At 34.2% G+C, this 4,555-nt stretch overlaps 1 long non-coding RNA gene across 1 annotated transcript; it reads left to right on the forward strand.

Moving 5' to 3' along the window:
- Window positions 1–262: 262 nt before the first annotated feature.
- On the forward strand, window positions 263–3,936 carry LOC137488648 (uncharacterized). Its single transcript, XR_011007777.2, has 4 exons — window positions 263–325; window positions 680–743; window positions 1,030–1,155; window positions 2,120–3,936. It is a non-coding gene; the product is annotated as an uncharacterized lncRNA (long non-coding RNA).
- Window positions 3,937–4,555: the final 619 nt, after the last annotated feature.

Below are 4,555 nucleotides of genomic sequence, written 5' to 3' on the forward strand. Positions count from 1 at the left end.
GTTTAATGTTGAACGGTTGAAAAACAGCCTGCATATGACAAGGCTTCAACGTTGAAATGTGGTTGAAAATACGTCAGTTGTTGCTTTAATGTTGAAACAATGTTGAATGATAAATGGTTGAAAAAAGTTACAGAAATCCTTGTACAAATCAACGTTGACATTTTTTTTTATCATGATCTGTATGTTGAATTAACGTCATGGCTTCACCCAATATTCAACATGTTTGGTTACCATGGTATCGGAGGACTCGGCGCACGCGGCCACGCGCAGCGCTTCACTTCACTTAATTACGAACACCTGACCTGCAGTGCAGCAGAATTCAGAGGTAAGCGTGTTTTTAGATGCTTTAATGTTTTATTTACCCCCCGATTTTGTTTTACACACAGTGCATCTTAAATGTGACTTAGTGTAGTGTTTCGAATTTTGAAGCATTTAAAACTTTCCAGTTTGGTTTAGTTTGCGCTCCGGTGACGCAGCTAACCTCGAGGTAATGTCACATGTGTAACGTTAGTCTAAACGAGCGTTTTTATGGCAAATTCAAAGCGATAAACTCCAAACGCAGTTTAAAGTTACTGAGCAACGTTATAAAACAATATCATTTTTATACGCTGTATCATTAGTGTTATTATTACAAAGTGAACTGCTTTCGTTTCACTGTTGTTGTTGTTTTTGCTTTTAGACATGTAACGTACTCCAGAGACGCACTAACTTGCACAGCATTGAATGGAAAAGGCTTTGTCCATGTAAGTTTACTTTACCTTTAACTAAGCTAGCCTATCTGTTAAATCTTCTTGGTGCTTTGGTTGGTGATATTCTCTTTCTAATCTGTTTGTTTATTGATTGTTAGGCTATGTTGTGATATTATATTGTTATATTGATATTATTATTGTGAAATCATGTTGTGATGTTACTATGTGACAGTATTGGGGAACAAATATGTATTTAGTGAGAAATTAATGTTTAAATTACACTTTGAATAGTAGCAAATAAGAGGTGTAATGGGTTTTAACTTTCTGGGTTTTCTGGAAGGTCCAGTTGAGGGCATCAAGAACATGCAGATAGCCTAAACCTGTGTCAGCCTGGACAGACTGCAGTTCTGCTACTCCACGCCAAGGTTTTTGTATGGATGTCTGACTACTACTGTGTTCTCTAAAGGTATTACTGGAGCAAAACAACAGCACCCGTTACAGTGAAATTTGTATTTATAAAAATCGTGATACATGTGTAGCAGGTCCAGTACATGTGATGTCATTGAGAAGTTGTTTTTATTAAATGTCATTAAAACAAATAAATAAACATGCTATTTAAATAAATCTAAATATTAAAAACTTGAGGATTAAGATGAGAAATGAAATGCATCATCTGTCTTGCGAAAAGGGTCTACTTAAGAATTCTGGTGTTTCCCAACTGAAAGGGATAGTTCACTCAAGAATGAAAATTTACTCACATTTTACTCCCCAAATGGTTTAAAACCATTATGAGTTTATTTTGTTGAACACAAAAGAGGCTATTCTGAAAAAAAACTAAAAACCTGTAAACATTGACCTCCATAGTAGAAAAAAAATACTATAGAATTCAATGGTTATAGATTTGCAGCTTTCTTCAAAATATCTTCTTTTGTGTTAAACGTGGTCAGTAAATGACGACAGAATACAAATTTTAAACTATCGCTTTAATTTTCTGTCCTACATGCAGAGTTTTGCAGAAGTGCTACTCCTTCTAGAGTTTTTCTCAACCATATGTCTAAAAAGCTTTAAACAGCTTTTACAGTACATGTAATGGTTTACAACAACTTGTAATTATTAGATGTGTTGAATGTTTCATGGTTCTTTACTGCAGCCTTTGTTAAAAAATAAAAAAAAAAAGAAATTTTTTCGAGAATCTGAAATTTGAATTCTGGAAATGCTGGCACCGGTGGTGGCGAAGGGCTTCCTGACGATATCACACCTAATTCTTCACTTCTCTTAGTTAGGAATATTCAGATGTATGAGTCAAAATTATTGAGTGTGGCGATTATTATAAGACAAATTTGGATTCAATAAAAAATAAATATTTGAATTTCACTTTGTATAATAGCAGATACCAACTTAGTTGTAACCTCGTATTTCATTTATTGCAGGTTTTCTGGAAGCTCCATTTGAGGGCATCAAGGACATACTGATGGCCTAAACCAGTGTCAGCCTAGACAGACAGACAGACATCTATTGCAGTTCTGCTACACAAGACCAAACTCTCTGCTTTTGTATGGATGTCTGACTAGTACGGTGTTCTCTAAAGGTATAACTGGAGCAAAACAACAGCATCCGTTACAGTGAAATTTGTGTTCATAAAAGATAGTGATATATGTGTAACAGGTCCAGTACATTTGTCATAAATGTTAAATCACAGTAAGTACTGTAAAAATAACTTGTTTGCCTTTGCCACAACAGGTCATGGTGTGTGCATACTGCTCGTAGTAAACACACACGCTGATCTGATGCAGGAGAGATATATGCAAACATATTTGTATTTACTGTTTTGTTTTGCCTCACTAAAGTGTTGTTGGAGCTTGGTATGTTCACAGTTGAAATCACTGAAGTCACATGGAACGTTTTGACAATGTGTTTTGTGCCTTATCTTGACGATGACCATCTTGGGACCATTGCTGTCTGTAGAGGATGAGGAGCATTTAATCTAAAATATTTTAGTTTGTGTTCTGAAGATTAACAGGTCTCTGGGATGACACAAGTAATTAATAACAGAACCTATATGAACACTTAATGTGACATGTAATAGTGAAATAGTGGTCCTACATTCACAAATGTGAGCCATTATTATAAGACCACTGTGAACATGCAATTTTTATGATACTAATAATAATGGAATAACAAATTGCTTTTACTGTTGTGTTTGTGAGAGAGAATCAAACCATATATTCTACACATTTTCTTGATGATTTACTGAAATAATTGTCTACATGTTCCACTGTCACAGGTGCTAAGTTTTGCTGCAGTAATGCTAAACACAATAGATGTACTTTATGCAAAAAAAAAAAAAAAAAAACTACTAAATATTTAGCATGCAGACCTGCAAAGTGAAGGAGTAATGTCAGGTTTAGATTATAGCATGAGTTTTCACTATTGTGAAAGTGAAGCCATTCATTCACAATGAATTGGAATAGCAAACCTCGTTATTGATTTTGTAGGAAACTCACCTGGTGTTTGAGAAATAAATATGTATTTAACTGCTAGACTGATATAGATGTTTTAGTGTTTTACACATGATTCTTTGTCCCCAGTGCCATCTTTTACCTCAAGTGTTTCTCTCAACCTATAAAACCTCAAACAGATGTAATGTATTTCACTTGTGATTCTTAGTTGTGAGTGATGTTTTTTATTTATTTTTTTTACTGCAGCCACTTTAAAAATGGGTATTTTGTAAACTTTGTAAACAGAATTGTATTTTGGAGACTGTGATGGTTGAAGCGTAGTTTAGTTACTTAGTTTAATTTAGTTAGTATCTGTCTTTCTGAAGATGGTAACACTTTACAAAAAGGTTGTATTAGTAAGTGTTAATGTATTTACTAACATGAACAGAACAATGAAGTATCTTTCATATAAAGAAAGTACAGTTCATGTCAGCTCAGTGCATTAATGTTAACAAGCATACATTTTGATTTTAATAGCATCGGGACATATTTCAATTAATTAAATGATTAATAAATGCTGTACAAGTATTTGTTCTTTGTTCATGTTAGTAAACATTAACTAACTTTAATTCATGAAACCTAATTAAAAAGTGACTCTTTAATTGTATGCCTTTTTTTCTGTATTTGAGTGTACAGCATGTATAGTAACCTGCATGGTTTTAATGAACTATGTATGCTGTAAATGTTGCTGTATATTTAGAATAAATGAAATAATGAGGTGTGTATTAAATAAATTGATACACAGGCTAAGTTGTGTATTTTTGTCGTGTATTTTTATTAGTAACAATTTGTTTGCTATATTTATGGACTTTGCGTTGTATGTAATTTCTATTTAACTTGCGTTGAAATGTATGACGGTGAAACAACGTCACGGTATCAACGTTGATCCAATTTGCAAAATCGAAAGGTAATTCAACCTTCATTCAACGTCTACAAAACGACCACAATTCACCCATGAAAAAGGTAAGAGTGAAACAACGTTGTGATTTCAACGGTGAATCACCAGTGGTGGTCCGACGGTGAAACAACGTCACTATATAAACGTTGATCCAATTTGCAAAATCGAAAGGTAATTCAACGTTGATCCAACCATAGACCTGACGTTGATTCAACGTTGAATCACCGTTGAAATGCCGGCTGGGTAAGGAACTTTTTGGCCGTACCATGTATGCTGAAAGTGCAGGGATATTACACAGCACCAGCAAATAGTGCTGGAAAAAGTGAAATTTATTGAGCAAGATTCTAATGGTCTAATCTGATTCAATGATTTATGCTAAGCTAAGATAAAAGTGCTCTCGCCAGACCCGCAATTTATCTGAAGAGATTTGAAAATGCTAAAACACAACTGTTTAACTCTAGGGGACTTGT

This window comes from Danio rerio, chromosome 20 (genome assembly GCF_049306965.1).
Source record: "Danio rerio strain Tuebingen ecotype United States chromosome 20, GRCz12tu, whole genome shotgun sequence".
NCBI lineage: Eukaryota > Metazoa > Chordata > Actinopteri > Cypriniformes > Danionidae > Danio > Danio rerio.